At 47.5% G+C, this 16,474-nt stretch overlaps 1 long non-coding RNA gene across 1 annotated transcript in view; it reads left to right on the top strand.

Moving 5' to 3' along the window:
• Positions 1-4,314: 4,314 nt before the first annotated feature.
• LOC310749805 overlaps positions 4,315-16,474 on the top strand; it is an 83,001-nt gene continuing 70,841 nt past the window's right edge. Inside the window, exons 1-2 of the long non-coding RNA XR_014541804.1 lie at positions 4,315-5,253; positions 9,979-11,239. This is a non-coding gene — a long non-coding RNA (uncharacterized lncRNA). The remainder of the gene's footprint in view (positions 5,254-9,978; positions 11,240-16,474) is intronic.

The following is a 16,474-nucleotide window of genomic DNA, read 5'->3' as shown; positions in this document are numbered from 1 at the left end:
CCAACGTTTAAAGCCCACGGCTTCACCCCCAAAGAATCCTGGGAAGTGTAGTTTGCCCCTTCTCAGAGGTGCAGTTCCCAGAACCTTTAGCGAACTACATTTCCCAGGATTCTTTGGGGGTGAAGCAGTGTGCTTGAAATGTCTTAATGTGGTGGAGAGTCTCTTGTCCAAAGAAGACCGGAAGGAGGTAGGGCTGTTCCTGGAACTTCTCAGGGAAGTGGAGTGGGTGGGTAAGTGTGAGAGCATGCCCCAATTTGTTTCCCTACACCCTGCCACACAGTTCGGAAGGTAGGTTGCTCCCAGTCCCCCCTCCCCAGTTCCCCAGTTTAAACAGCCCTGTTATCTGTTCCCGATAACCTCGCAGCTGCGACCCACAAATGTTGACCATTGCAGCCGGGAGGTTGGCTGATTACTCAAAGCCAGCCTTGCAAGAAAGCTGAGCAGAGCTGATGCTTATAGTTAATGAACAGCCAGCAAACATACTTTGTTTTGTCATGAGCGCTAATGGGGCGTAGATTGCTCCCCTTCGGTCCAGCTGCCAGCTCCAAAGTGAATGTTGTTGTGTCTGACTCCCTCCCCTTGATGCCATTATTTTTCCTTCTTTGGTTCCTAATGTTGTAATCAACTCTGCTCTTCTTTAAAAGAAAGGGTGCCATGGCAACCAGGCAGCCATTTTAACTCCTGACTGCCCTTGTTATGCATTGCTGAAAAAACGACTCTTTTCCCTCCCTCCCCAACTTATATTGCGTCTCTTTATTTATTTGTGTTTGCAGAGAGGGGAAGGATTGGAATCAACTTGTTTTGCTTTAAGGCAGTTACAGAGATGGGGGTTGGATTTGAACCGGTTAGGAAGAATGCAAAATGAGCCCAGTGGCTCACCCAGTCAGGACCGCAATATCACAAGGACCACCTCCCCCCAGATGAACAGACCTGGACCCTGCAATCATTATCTGAGGCCCTTCTTCATGTGCCTCCTCTGCGACAGGGTCTGGAGCACAGCAACACGAGAACAGGCCTTTTTGGTGGTAGCTCCCCACTTGTAGAATGCTCTTCCCAGGAAGACATACATGGTTCCTTCATTACATCTCTCTAGGCACCAGGCAAAAACATTTCTCTAAAACCAGGCCTTTGGCTGATTCAACAAGACCTCCCGCACCCACGATATGAAACCTAAGTTGCCTACAGGGGTGCATGTCAAAATCTGAACACAGTTCTATTCCTGAAAACAACCCAAGTGTCTTTGGGCTCCTTAAAAGACAAAGGACTACATTTGATCAGATGTGTAATTTTCAGGTACATATATACACATCTGTGGGAAGAAGGCAGCAATTGTAAGAAGTGAGGTCGGAGATGCAGAAAAGTACAGTGATAATCTTTCACTTAACAGAAATAATTCACAGAATGGTACACAGAATTCCTGGCATTGGTAAGCCAATTAACACACAACATAGGCTAAAAAAATGTATTTTATTTTTTGTTCTATCCAGAGCTCTTTCTGCAGCTCAGGTGGGCACCATTGCCATTATAAGAGAACAAGGGAGGCGTTCATGATGAGTTTTGGCAGCGGAAGTTTGTTGCAGAATAGGATGCGCAAGCTGGTTGCCTTTGAATCTGTTCCACAATAGCACAACTTCCTGTAATGAGTTTCTGCTAGCACAGCTGTCACACTGGATTCCTCTGTTGCACAACATCAAAACACACCCTGCCACAAGTGGACAGAAAAACCAAGTGTCTCTTCAATCCACTTGCATCGAAACACCACACTGTTTCAGAGGTTAACGCATGAACATCCCCGAGATGCAGCCCTTCAGCTTTCCCCTTTTAAAATAGCACTGTTAACATTTGTGTAAGCTGCAAAGCTCGGCCTGGCAAGCCAGCCTGTCTCAGTGAGGAACGTGACCCATTATTGCCTGGGAGCAATCTGGTGCCTGCCCTTCTATACATTTGTGTTTGCTTTGCTCTTCAGATCCTTGTGCATCTCTCGCTTGGGCAAAGGCAGGCTTGTTACCTTTCCAGCTGCCCATCAGGCCAGGGAAATGTAACATCTTGACATGTTTGCTTCCTTGCAGATCCTCCAGCTCAGCATAATCTCCAGTAGGGGTTTGTAAACATCGGCCTCTCTGCCTTTGTCTTTCAGACTTAGTGGGGTATCTTGTGGCTCCATGGCAGCGCTATGGCTAACAAAGATGAGCTCCTGAGAACTTTCCTATACTGTACTCTGGAACTGGCTATAGCTAAAGAACATCCTTTTTTTTTCTCCTAGCCCTTATGCTGCTGTCAAATTCCCCCTCCCTTTTTTGAAAACTAACCCTATTTTGGGATTCACTCACATTAAGTTGAACTTTTGGTTCAGTACTAATTTGAAGTAGCTTTGCAAACTGCAGTTTGTTGTGATCACCAAGGTGTGGTGCAACATTTTCAACTGTCAAAGTCTCCTGACAGACATTGTCTCGCCACAAAAAGCCACTGTAGAGCTGGAAATAATAAGTGAATCGAAAAGAAAAGCAATGAGGAAGCGCAGTCTAAACCATGGTTTGCCTGTTGTACTTTTGGAAGCGCAGACCATGGTTATTCTAAACCAGGCATCCCCAAACTCGTCCCTCCAGATGTTTTGGGACTACAACTCCCATCATCCCTAGCTAACAGGACCAGTGGTCAGGGATGATGGGAATTGTAGTCCCAAAACATCTGGAGGGCCAAGTTTGGGGGTGCCTGTTCTAAACTATGGTTTGCACAAACTATGGCTTAGCAGGCTGTCTGAACTTTGCCTCTGCCATTAAGCCATGAAGAAGGACTTGAGTTAAGCCTGCCACCAACATCCCTAAAGTTTTTTAATGTAGTTTGCAAAGGTGTTCTTTTGCTGTTTGATCTTTTCCATTCAGCCTTCTTTGAACTACTCTCACTGGCTGCTCAACTTGTTGATGGTGGGGGGGGGCGGACACCCGACATAATCAATAATCAACTTGATTTGCCTCACCAGGTTGTTTTGCGAGGAAGGGTGTGGTATAAAATAAATAATACCTATTAAGTAAAATTGAGGAGCAAATATGAAAGGGGAAAATAATTGTGCCAAGTCAATCAGCAATAGTTTTCTTTTAAAAATAAAATCAAAGCTAGTTCTCATTCTTCCCTTATTTGAGATTTTGAACCCCTCCCCTCCCTGCCAAAAGCATCTGCGCTTCCCTTTCTGTCAGTGAAATGTGTCAGGTGTTAAGTTCTGGTGCCTATTCAAATTTTCAATTACAGAGTTAATTAAAGGTTAGTGCCTTTAAATACCTGGCAGCACTAACTACAGCAGGTGGGGGAGAGGGCGACGCTAGGAAGGAATGAGGACAGATTGGAAAAATGAACTCAAGTTTCAGGAGAGTTCTTTGGAAAGGGCTGCTCTCTATGCAGGTTTGGCCAAGGAGGGAAATACGGCAGCTTCTACATGAAAATATTTGGATCGCTTTGTCCTCCTGGATCACATCGGAGTTCCATCTAGTTCAAATGTTTTGGGACTGGAAAACGCTTCGGAATATAAATACTGACCAGTGACACCCAGAACTTTGAAAATGTTTTAGAGAAATTAACACAAAAGCTAAGGTCACTAAGGGCTGACCAGGAGGCAAAAGATGAAGGACCCGATTGAGAAAATATGGGAAGCGTTTATGGATTACACAAATGTAAAAGATCCCTGCCCCCCCCTCCACCATGTATTTGGATTGTGGATCTTTTGAGTTATTTTCTCTCTAAGGAAAAATGAATGGTTAATCAGTTTGTATAGTCACTGAGATTTTTTAAATCTGTTAAACCTTTAAACCTTTTTGTTTTATCCTTAGTATTTTATTTTTAAAAAGTTTAATATAAATCTGTTTTCAAAAAATAAAAGCACGTTTTGTTCCCCGACTGCACCCAATAGACTGCAAAAGGGATGCAGGTGGCGCTGTGGTCTAAACCACTGAGCCTCCTGGGCTTGCCAATCAGAAGGTTGACATTTCGAATCCCCGCAACGGGGTGAGCTCCCGTTGCTCGGTCCCAGCTCCTGCCAACCTAGCAGTTCAAAAGCACACCAGTGCAAGTAGATAAATAGATACAGCTGTGGCAGGAAGGTAAATGGCATTTCCATGTGCTCTGGTTTCCGTCACGGTGTCCCTTTGCACCAGAAGCATGCTGGCCACATGACCCGGAAAGCTATGGACAAATGCCGGCTCCCTTAGCCTGAAAGCAAGATGAGCGCCACAACCCCATAGTCGCCTTTGACTGGACTTAACTGTCCGTGGGTCCTTTACCGATTTTGCCAAATCTGTCATTTGGAGCTGAGATGTCTTTGTGGCAGGGAGGCGAGGGAAGCAAGTTCCCTGGAACTGTTTCACGCCTGCCCGATGGGATATGAGTAATGCAACAAAGGAAGCAGCCTTGTACCCGAGTCAGACAATGGCTCCGTCTAGCTCAGCACTGGCTCTGCTGACTGGCAGTGGCTTCCCAAGGTTTTAGGTTGCCAGCCCTATATGGAGGTGCCACGAAGGATTGAAGCAGGGAAACCTCTGCATGCCAGAGCGACTGTGTTTCTGCAGGGACAGGTTGGTCAGCTGAACATGATCTTCCCAACAGGCAGGCGGTGCGCACATCTCATGGCCCTCAGTCCGTTCTGACTTGCAGCAGAATGCATCTTTTGATTCAAGAACACAGACTAGCTGTTCAAAAAATATTTAAGGAGAGTGCAATGCAGGCTCTGTGAGAGGTGTAGCCTGGGGAAAAGGAAAGGGGCTGGCTTGAGATCCTGAGGGCCAGATAGAAAGGCCTGAAGGGCCACTTTCATGTCCTGGGCCTGTGGTTCCCCATCTCTGCATTATTTTCAGGAGGGTGGTACAGTGTTGAGGACCCCTCCCCTAGCGCTACTTCTCGGAAATTGAAGGCCCCTGTGGCTGCTTAGAAAAAGAAAAACACACATTCAAAACCTCCAGAGGACCAACTGCACATCTCTCATATTTTGTCGCTTTCAACCCTGCACAGGATGCATAATATTTTGGTCCTCTTGTGTCCTGTGCGGGGAATGTAAGCTCTTTGGGGCAAAGACCCAATGTCCTGATGTACCTCGGTCAAAATGGCGGCGCGGTGCGGATCACAACAAACATTCAACCTTCGGGAGTCGCTTCTGATTGCTTTCCACAAGCCCAGGTGGCATTTATTCACCTGGCTCGCTTTTCCACATTCCTTAAACACATTTTTCGCAGGGCAAAGAAGATCAAGGGCCCTTCAGTTGTTGTTTCTGTACTTTGGCTGAAGGATATTAGTATGTAAAAGGGACCCTATGAGGACTACGCCCCTGGCAGTTATGGGGAAAGAACAGACGCCCGGTCGCGGGAGAAAGAGAACGGCCGAGAGGGGACAAGGGTGACTCCGGAAGTCAAGGTAAGCTCCTTGTGTGGTTAGTGGGAGCTTAGGTATAACGGGGCTTGGTCCACCCCGGCTGGCCGTGGCAGTAAAGTGCCGCCAGCTTGGTAGGAAAGGGGGAAAAGGGAAGGGGAGGGGAGGTGTGTGTTGTATGAAGATACTCCAGTGTGTGGATGAATGAATGAGAGGTTGGGGCTCAGAGTCACCGGCCAAGCAACGTGTGACCCTTGAAGTGCGGTTCCCGGCAGCGCGAGCTCGTCCGGGCCACTGACAGGGTGCGGAGGTTGGAGAGTGTGTGTTTATTGGATTAGGAGCGGAGTATCTAGGCAATATGGGAACAGGTGGCAGCAAATGCACCCCGTTGCAATGTTTCTTAAACAACTGGAAAGCCGCCACAAAGGATGATGATTGGGGCTTCAAATTGAAGAAAGAAAGATTGAGGACCCTTTGTGAAGTGGATTGGCCAGCCCAGGGGACAGGCTGGCCCTCCGAAGGGACTTTTGACGAACAGTTAATAAATCCTTTGTGGCAGAATATACTCAAGAATCATCCTGACCAAGTGCCATACATTTCCACTTGGAAAACAAATGTGGATAAAAATCCCCCTTGGCTGAGAGCATGCCGGACAGTTCCACCCCAAGTTAAATTGTGCAGTGTCCAGTGTCAGGCCGCCCGACCTGTAGTATCAGACCCAGAAGAAGAAGAGGGGGGCATTATAAGACCGCCTCCACCATATGCCCCACCAACGGCACCAGCTCCGCCGCCACCAGGTCCGGCTGATCCAGCCCCGGGACAAGCTATCCCACCTCCGCCTGAAAATCCTACCCTAGTCCCAGACCCCAAGACCCCAGGGCCCTCCAAGGACGAGGAGTCAGAGGAAGAAGATGATGGGGAATTTTGGCAAGGGCTGGTTAAATTAACCGCCGATGGGAGGCTGTGGACGGAAAAACAGCGGAGAAGGGCAAGGCAGTATGTGGAGCCCTTTGAGAAGGCGTTAGATGTTAGTTCCCATTTATTAAAGGCCGCGGAGTGTGGACCCTCCCAGTGGAGAAGATGGCAAAAGGAATGGGGAGACGCAGCGGCCAGGGTGGCCGTGAAGCGGAAAAACAGGCCCGTGAAGCGGAAAAACAGGGAGCAGCCACAGTGATGCCCCTCCGCCATGTTTATGATCCACCCGGGCCTAATAATGAGGTGCCGCCGCGCACTTATACCATTCAACACATACCGTTTTCCAATGCGGATGTGTGTAACTGGCGGAACCAGAATCCTACCTTTGAGGAAGATCCTGCAAAGATAATTAAATTGTTCGAAGGGATCTTTAAGACCTATAAGCCTACCTGTCTGAGAGGCTAACCACCACGGAGCAAGGTTTGCCTCCCTGTATGCGAGCAGTAGTAGCGGTGGCCACTCTGCTTACTAAAGCTGACAAATTTACGTTTGGGCAAGACACCACGTGCGTCGCCCCACATGCCGTTCCTGCTTTACTGGACATGAAGGGCACCTATTTCTTGTCTCAAGCTAAAATGATGAAGTGTCAAACGCTGCTGATGCATCCGCGACTGAAATTCCAAGTCACTGAGGCCCTCAACCCAGCTACACCATTACCTGTAGGAGAAGGTGAAGGCCCTACTCATGATTGTGTACAAGTCATGGATGAAGTATATTCAAGCAGGCCAGATCTCAAGGATGAGGCAAACCCACACTGGCCCTCGTGATTTGTGGATGGCAGCAGTTTTATAGAGGATGGACAGCGGAGAGCAGGATATGCAATTGTGGCTCTTGAAGAAGAAGTAATTGAGGCCCGCCTACTCCCACCTGGGACCTCAGCCCAACTGGCAGAAATAACTGCATTAACCCGTGCGTTGTGCCTAGCTGAGGGGAAGAATATTAACATCTATACTGACTCTAAATATGCCTTTCTTACCTTGCATGCCCATGGTGCCCTTTGGAAAGAACGTGGATTGCTCACCTCAAAGGGAGGCCAAGTAGCACACCCTCAGGCACTTATGGATCTTCTGGATGCAGTATGGGCACCGAACCAAGTGGCTGTGGTACATTGCTATGGACATCGGACGGGACCCAGTGAGGAAGCCCGGGGAAACCGCCTAGCTGACAGAATAGCGAAAGAAGCAGCCCAGAAACCGGCCTCGGCGTCTCTCATTGGATCCTTGGTGCCTGAGCAAATCCTGGACCCTGACCTAAAACCACAGTATACTGCTCAGGAAACATTGACAGTGGAAGCCGAAGGGCTGGACATCTCCAAGGAAGGATGGTACCTCACCCCTGATGATCGAGTGTGGATACCAGAATCTTTGTCCCGGCAGGTTATTCAGCGGTATCACGATTCTTTACATGTGGGGCCAGATGCTACAACCAAGCAACTTGAAAGGTGCTTTTACATCGCTAACCTTTACCAACTGGCTGCACAAGCCTCCAGGAGGTGCATCCTCTGCCAGAAAAATAACCCCAGGACTGGCCCGTTGCCCCCTCCCGGTGTCCAACATTGCGGGACAGCGCCCATGGAGGATCTCGTTGTGGACTTCACTGAATTGCCTCGTTGTGGACTGTACCGCTACCTCCTTGTGGCTGTATGTACCAAACACGGGATGGGTTGAGGCGTGGCCCACCAGAACTGAGCGGTCATCTGAAGTTACCAGATGTCTGCTGCGGGAAATCATTCCCCACTATGGTTTGCCCCGCTCCATAGGGTCCGGCAATGGCCCAGCCTTTGTGCACAAAATTCTACAAGAACTGGCAAAGGTGTTGCAAATAAATTGGAAATTACACACGGCCTATCGGCCCCAGAGCTCTGGAAAGGTGGAGCACATGAATAGGACTTTGAAGAACCAATTGGCTAAACTAACTCAAGAGACTGGATCCAATTGGGTAGCTATGTTACCCCTTGCCCTGCTCCGGGTCCGCAGTCTTCCATCCAAATGAACTCACTTTTCTCCTTTTGAATTAATGTTTGGGAGACCTGTCCCATATGTACGCATGATTTCTCCCACCCCTGTCCAAGATGTTGAGATGGATAATTATGTTCAGTCACTCTCTCAAGTATTTCTTTCTCTTAACAGGTGGACCCAGGCTCGAACCTCTTGCATTCTGGTCGAGCCCCTGCATCGCTTCGAACCAGGTGATGAGGTGTGGGTGAAAGACTGGGCCCAGACTCCGCTAAGACCCTGCTGGAAGGGACCCTATACTGTGCTTCTCTCCACACCCACCACTGTGAAGGTTGCTGGCATCACCCCTTGGGTCCACCACACTCGCGCGAAGAAGGCAGCATCTGACTGGACTGTGTCTCCTAACCCTCAAGACCCCCTCCGGCTGACCATCTCCAGGCGTCCAGTAGACGACCGCCCTGCTGGTGTCACTCCGGAAGCTGACACCTTTACGCACGGCTGAAGAAGCCATCAGGATCATCCTAACATCTGTAGCAGAGAGAGACAATATAAGTTAATGGGAGGGAGTCCTACACCAGTGCCTTGCATTTCTGTGCGCTGGACTGATTTACCATCCCATATTGCCTCAAGAAGATACCTTTGTGGAACCTTTTCTATTGCCCAACGCACCCCCTCGGGTTCCCTCATCCGTTCCCGAGAATCCCCATCCCGCTATTGTATTTTATATCCTTCGGCGGGGACATCCCGTTCCCCTCGGCTCCCTCGGCCACTGCCCTCCGTCTCGTAGCCACCCAGCTAGATGAAACCCGCACTGCAGTCCTTCAGTTGCGTTTGGGAATGGATTTTATTCTGGCCAAACAGGGAGGATTTTGTGCTGCCCTCAACCTAACTGGTGGGGCATGCTGCTTCAATATTTCAGATCATGGTGAAGCTATCCGCAACTTAGCAGCCAGCATTTAAAAGGTAGCCCACGTTCCTGTACAGACCTGGGAAGGTTGGGACATGTCTTGGTTAAACAACTTTCTCCCAACAGGTTGGCTTCGGGGACTTTTTGCAATGTTTATGGGACCCTTGCTAATCCTGCTTCTTCTTTGCTTTTGTATCCCCTGCTTGGTGCAATGCTTGCAAAATATGATGCAGACAATGGTGTCCCGCATGATGGGACCTCGTGTTATAGCTTTGATGCGTGAATATCATCCCATCCCTATGGACGAGCCCGAAGGCTGTCCACAAGAAGAGGAGGGAATGAAGGATATTAGGATGTAAAAGGGACCCTGTGAGGACTACGCCCCTGGCAGTTATGGGGAAAGAACAGGAAGGGGTTGAGAGTGAAAGAGGAAACAAGTTATGCAAGTATGTTGCATGAGCCGTGCTTAAGGGAGCATGCGTGGAAGAGGGAGAAGCAGGAACCAATGAGGAAATGCCAACAGAGCATTGAGCAAGCCATATAAGGGAATAAATGAAAAGGCTTATGTGACTGGATAAAGGAGGTGGGATGATGGAGGATGGGGTGATGAGAAGGGTATAAAAGTGCTTGCCTCTTTGCTGTAAACGCCGCCAGCCTTTGGAAGCGATTCCGCTGGCCACCTCTGCGCAGAACTGAATAAACTCTTTCTCCGTGAACCACACCCTGGTGTTCTTTTTGACTCCTCTGTCTCCCTCCCCTGTGGGGTACGTGCTCCAGTGGACAAGGTAAAAGGCTTCATGGCCACCCTCTCCACTCTCTGCAATACACCCTGGCTTTAATTGGCGTACTCTTTCCATCTCTGGAGCTGCTAGGGTGCTTTTGTTATCGAGCCGGCTAAAAGCCTCCAAGAGGCCTTGCCCTGATGGAGGAGTTTGGTAAAGGAGGCAGATGGAAGAAGCAGGCAGCTTCCTTCGTTCCTTGGAAGCACTGAATGGGGAGGGCAGTCTCTACTACAGACAGATCCTCCAAGTGTCCCAATTTCCCAGGGACAGTCCGGAATTACAGAAGCCGTTCCCAGTTTCTGACTTGATCCCAGAATGTGTGCCAGTGCAAAAACAGAGTCCTGTTTATATGGAAAATAAAATCCCTGCACCAAATGAAGGAAGCGGTGATGCTGAGAAGCCCTATAATTTCAAAGGAAAAGGTCACCAATCCACTTTAAAGTCTTTCACTGCAAAGGCAGACATTTCTTGAGAAACACAGAGAGTGTTGATTCCTTTACAGTGGTACCTCGGGTTACATACGCTTCAGGTTACATACGCTTCAGGTTGCAGACTCCGCTAACCCAGAAATAGTGCTTCGGGTTAAGAACTTTGCTTCAGGATGAGAACAGTAATTATGCTCTGGCGGTGCGGCAGCAGCAGGAGGCCCCATTAGCTAAAGTGGTGCTTCAGGTTAAGAACAGTTTCAGGTTAAGTATGGACCTCCGGAACGAATTAAGCACTTAACCTGAGGTACCACTGTATTGTAAATGGAGCCTGACACTGTCTACTCAGAAGAAAGTCCCACTGTATTCAATGGAGCTTACTCCCAGGTAACTGGGTTAAAACTGGGTCACATACTGCCATCCAAGAATTTTAACTAAAATCTTAAATCCCACTTAGTTCCATAGGATTTGCTCACTGGTATGTTCCTGATCATTCTCACAGTTTCTACTATTATCATTATCATTATCATGATTATTTCATGCTTTTTTCCATGACACGGATTCAAGGCAGCTTCCCGCTATAATTTCATTTCATTCCCTTTATCTGTGGAAGGTGTCGTATACAATCCCTTTCCTCATACAATTTTTCTTTGCAACAACCCTGCAAGGCAGGTGATTAAGATAAAGGAAAGAAAAAAGGCAACTGTGCCCTGGTGTCTTGGGTGCAGAGCTCTGCACATGCTCAGAGGCCTCCAAGCCTAGCACCTTTGTACAGTGGTACCTCAGGTTAAGAACTTAATTCGTTCTGGAGGTCCGTTCTTAACCTGAAACTGTTCTTAACCTGAGGTACTACTTTAGCTAATGGGGCCTCCCGTTGCCGCCGCACAATTTCTGTTCTCATCCTGAAGCAAAGTTCTTAACCTGGGGTACTATTTCTGGGTTAGCGGAGTCTGTAACCTGAAGCGGCTGTAACCTGAAGCGGCTGTAACCCGAGGTACCACTGTAACTCAAAGGTAAGTCACCTTATTTGCAAACCTTTGAAATGAGAGCGAAGGAATTTGCTGGTGCAAAATTTAGTGGCTTGGTTCTTCTGTCTTCCCACAAGGTCCCATGGTGGATCCTTGAGTGAAAGCGAAGAAAGATGATCACAATATTTTCCTCCTGCCCTAAGGCAACCGACTTTCGCAGGGCAATTGTCAGAAACGGCCCTCTTGCCGCTCTTTACGGAACAACCAAAGGCTTTCATTTGCTTTTGGTGCGGTTTATGGCAGATGTGCATTAATCCATTGCCTTGTCAGCACTCAGATCTGCCCAAGCAGGTCTGTACCGGACAGATGGGAAGGAAGATTAATTTGTAAGGTGAGCTGCCAAGCAAGGCTGAAGCTTTTTCCATGTGCTTTTTTCTCCGCTGTGCAGCAAATGCAGCTGCCTCCTGTGTTCACCCCCTCCAAGGCATATATAGCAAAAGATAATTTGGAGAGCCCAGTTTAGTGCTGATGACCAGAGACACAGAAAGACATTCATCACTGGTCACCAGAGCAAGAATTACACTGGCAAGATCCAGGTGCATTCTTCTTCCGTGTCCTTTTGTCTCGTTGACTGCTCTCTGATCCTCACACTTCAAGCTTCCTAACACCGTTTCCAGTTATCATACACCCTTCCCTTTTACTCTGCGTCTACTGCTGGTTTTGGAAGCTAGTTTACATACCCAGTTAGCCACAACCCACATTTATTTATTTCATAAAATTAAAATAGCACTCGATTGCAAAAAGCAGCAACCTCAAAAGCGGTTTACAACGAGAATAAAACAATGGATGGAATTATCAGTAGAAAAACACCAAATTTAGAATTACAGTCTTTTACCCTCGCTAGATTCAACGTGCTGCCATCTGCCTTATTGCAGGGCAGATTCAAGGGTAAACCACACACGGAACGAGTCTGCCCCTGCGGCTTGATCCTTCTGTGATGTATGTATGATTTTTTTTGGGGGTGGGGGTGGGTCTTGAGCTACAGGGTGGGCAATTTCAAAAGTATATAGGGGCTTGCACACCATTGTTCTGGGTTCCTCCTTCCTCCTGCATGTGGTGAGTGAGCACCCTGTTTCAACACTTTAATAAAGATAAGGCATAATAGCTACTTTGCTTCTCAATATTCTCTGTTTGGCCTCTGTTATTTTCTCCTACTGATAGAGAACCTACATAAGGACTCTATACGGGCGGTTGGATACCCCATAAGGGATATAAGAGCAGTGGTTTTTTATATATATAACATAGGGTTGCCATATTTCCAAATGTAAAAATCTGGACTTTTTTGGGGTGATCACCCCCGCTCACCCCTGGGGCAGCCGCTACCACCAAGCCCAGACCAGAGCCAGAGCTCAAGCTTGAACCCAATCAGCCGTGCACACAAACTGTTTTTAAAAGAAACCCAAAACCTGGACATTTGCTTACGATTTTAAAAATCCCGCCGGGTGGGCATGTAGTCCCCCCCCCCAAAAAAACCAGGACATGTCCAGGATTTCCCAGACATATGGCAACCCTATATATACCAACAGTAGCCCCTTGAACTTAACCCAGGAGCAACCAGGGCAGATCTCTTAGCAGAGGTGTTATATGCTGACAGGCGCTCACTCTTGCCAGCACCCATGCTGCAGTACATGTATTCTGTCATTTCTTATGAAATAATGCATCTGGATGTGTTTTCTATAAAGCAGCTTCAATCTGAGCTGAGAGGGGAGGAGAACATTTTAAGCTTGCAATGTGTACACAGCCTTCCATGGCAATGAGCTAAGGGATTCATGAAGTTTGCATATTAGCAAATCCATGGTTGTAGGTACCTTTTTGAGATGCTGGTGGAAGTGTACTTTAAATGACAATCTGTCATGCCTTGGCAGAAGGTAAGGCCATCTTCATTCAACAGGTGTTTGTTGTTGTTTCTCCCCATCCTCTACTATAGCAAGAAGCTGGAATTGAAATAGACTAGCTTTCACTAACCCTAATAATAATAATAATACCCTGCCCATCTGGCTGGGTTGTCCCAGTCACTCTGGGTGGCTTCCAACACATATAAAAACATTTTAAAACATTTTAAAAAATCAAACATTAAAACTTCTGATACAGGTGATTTCAGATGTTTTGGACAACTCCCATCAGCGACAGGCAAAGCTGGATAAAGCCTGCCAGATTACAGGCAAATAATTGTATGATTTCTGTGCTAGGCACCTTTAAGGTTAGAATTTTTATTTGTTTATTTCAAAAGAAACATCTGCAACTGATTGGGCAGAGCTGGGTGATTTGCAGGCAGGCTAGTTTATGGGGTGCAAGGTAAGCTGCCTGGCCCTGTCCTCTCCCCGTCCTTCAGTATCTGCTGCCTGAGGCAGCTGGTTCCTTCTTCATAATGGTAGGGTCATTCTTGCCAGGAGCCAAACCTAAGGAAGGGCCATAGCTCAGTGGTGGAGCATCTGCTTTGCATGCAGAAGGTTCCCGGTTCAATCCTTGGCATCTCCTGGTAGGGCTGGCGAAAGACTTCTGCTTAAAATCCCGCAGAGTCAGTGTCAGGCAATGCAGACAATACTAAGCTATATGGACCAAGGATCTGAACTCAGTGTAAGGCAGTTTCCTATGTTCGAATGTTCCCTGGTTGCGTATGTAGAAAAAGGAGCATAGTATGGATGCTCCAAAGAGAATGTGAAGGCCCTGCCTGTGGGTCCCTGATCTGCCACGATTTGTTTACACAGTGTGGTGTAGCAGTTAAGAGCGGTAGACTCGTAATCTGGGGAACCGGGTTCGCGTCTCCGCTCCTCCACATGCAGCTGCTGGGTGACCTTGGGCCAGTCACACTTCTCTGAAGTCTCTCAGCCCCGCTCACCTCACAGAGTGTTTGTTGTGGGGGAGGAAGGGAAAGGAGAATGTTAGCTGCTTTGAGACTCCTTCGGGTAGTGATAAAGTGGGATATCAAATCCAGACTCCTCCTCTTCTTCTTCTTCTTCTTCTTCTTCTTCTTCTTCTTCTTCTTCTTCCACTTGATGCTGCGGCCTCCAAGCAATGGGCCCGCAAGGCTGAGCAAGCTTTGAAGCTTCAGCTCTCCGTAGAACTGAACGTCTGAAAATGGGCTAGTTGGGGCTGGTGGTTATCCTTCCGGCTGCTCTTCCAGCAGATTTTCGAGAGAAGGAAGGCAACGTCTGGCAGGAAAGGAAGGGTTTTCCCTGACTGGAACTGAGCCAAAGCAGGAAACGGAGGTGTCTTGGAACACATCCAGCAATTCCCTCCCCGAGATTTAATTTAAAGTGTTAATCAGAGAAGAAGCCATGTGCTAAGCCTTCCCGGTACAACAGGTGCAAAGCTTAGAGTTGGCCATTTAGTAGCTCTTAGATGCTCGCCGGGGACTTGAAAACGCAGCAACGCCAGGATTATGTGTACCTGTTGCCCTTGGAGAGCACTTGAGGGGATAGGGAGAGTTTGTCCTTCTCCCTCCCACTGCCAAGCCAGGATGGAGCTCTTGCTGATCACAGTCACCATGGCAACCAGGAGAGGCAGCCCCCTACACGGAATGTTCCCAGAGTAGCTCCGAGTTGAAAAGAGTGGTTGTTTGTCCACTCTATGCATGCAAAAGGGCAGCGACTCTCCCATTCCCTTGTATAGATCAAGTGCTTTGTGACCTGATGAAGCGACGCAATGGATTTTTTTAAAAAACAAATAAATGGAAGACTATGCTTGACAAGGACACCCAAGTAGCAACCATCTACGTCTGGCCCAACATATATATATATATATATATATATATATATATATATGTATGTATATGTATATATGTATATGTATGTATACACATGTTTTTAACATATCATTTTCAACAGTAATTAAACATCTTATACATTTTTTTTGATTTCCATCAATCACATCTGAAAAATTTCCAATCTATTCACTTAATATATATTTCTTACTTTCACTATTACCTTTAGATCTCATAACTAATATCTCTATTCTTTCTCTACTTTGCAATATTTCATATATTTCTCCTTACAAAACTTCTTGTAGTCCTACCAGCGTAATTTGTTGATTACAGTTGCTCTTCAAATAATTCGTATATTTCTTCCAATCTTCTGTAAATCTCTGGTCCCGCAGGTTGCAAATCCTTCCTGTCATTTTGTCTAATTCTGTGTAGTCCATTAATTTTGTCTGCCATTCTTCTTCCGTTGGAATTTCTTCTTGCTTCCATTTCTGGGCTAACAATACTCTTGTAGCTGTTGTGGCCCTACTTTATATAATGGGAGGCAGCTGCCGCACCATCCCCGCGAATCTTCTAACAGGTGCCCATGGCTATGGCAGAAGCAGTTGCCTTATCTCCAGCACTGGAGAAAGAGTCAACTGCTAGTTTGATCAGATTCTGTACATGCAATTGTGGAGGTGGGGTGGGGACCATCTTGACCTTGTGTCAGACCAGCCCTGGAGCCCTTGCAAAGTGCTGTCTGGCGGGTCCACTCTGACAATGATGCTCCTCCCCGCTGGCATTGCCTCCTCCCAGTGGGTTAACTGGCTGCCTTCAGCTGCTAGTCATCAAGAACATGAAGGTTCATCCCTTGGCCAACTGTAGCGTCCTGCTGTGTGTGAATGGGCATGGGAGAATGGGCTCCCACAGGAGAGGCACTTGCATGTCATTTCATGATGCTTTTCAATTTATACGGTGGTACCTTGGTTCATGAACTGAACTCAATCCGTTCTGGAAGTCCATTCAACTTCCACAACGTTTGCAAACCAAGGCACGGCTTCTGATTGGCCCCGGAAACAATGCCGACAGCCAAAATGGACGTTTGGCTTCCAAAAAACGTTCTCAAACCGGAACACTTACTTCCGGGTTTGTGGCGTTCAGGAGCCGAATTGTTTGGGAGCCAAGCCATTCGGGAACCAAGGTACCACTGTACATTCATTCTGCAGCTAGCCTTTAAGATGACAGCAGACAAGTGTAGAGAAATCAAGTGATATACATTTGTGAACACACATAATCCTGACCCATGTCAGTCATGTGCTTTTTGGAGCACTTGGGAGTCAGCATGGTATTGGTTAAGAATTTCAGACTAGGACC

Source organism: Podarcis filfolensis (genome assembly GCF_964270895.1).
Source record: "Podarcis filfolensis genome assembly, chromosome: 14".
Classification (NCBI taxonomy): domain Eukaryota; kingdom Metazoa; phylum Chordata; class Lepidosauria; order Squamata; family Lacertidae; genus Podarcis; species Podarcis filfolensis.
Note: the sequence above shows the minus strand (reverse complement) of the source record. Positions and strands in the feature narration are given on the sequence as shown.